The sequence below is a fragment of the Lupinus angustifolius genome, chromosome LG06, assembly GCF_001865875.1.
Source record: "Lupinus angustifolius cultivar Tanjil chromosome LG06, LupAngTanjil_v1.0, whole genome shotgun sequence".
Taxonomy (NCBI): domain Eukaryota; kingdom Viridiplantae; phylum Streptophyta; class Magnoliopsida; order Fabales; family Fabaceae; genus Lupinus; species Lupinus angustifolius.
Window position 1 is genome coordinate 10,104,498 of NC_032014.1, and position 294 is coordinate 10,104,791.

The window sequence follows — 294 nt, forward strand, 5'->3', positions numbered from 1 at the left end:
CGTCCTCATCCTATCCTCATCCTCTTCCTCATCCTCATCCTCTTCCTCATCCTATCCATATCCTCATCCTCTTTCTCATCCTCATCCTCATCCTCATCCTCTGCTCATCTTTATCATATCCTCATCCTCATCGTCTTCCTCATCATATCCTCATCCTCATCCTCATCGTCATCCTATCGTCATCCTCATTCTCGTCCTATCCTCATCCTATCGTCATCCACATTCTTGTCCGATTCCTATCCTCATCCTCATGCTCGTCCTCATCCTATCCTCATCCTCAACCTCATCCTCTTC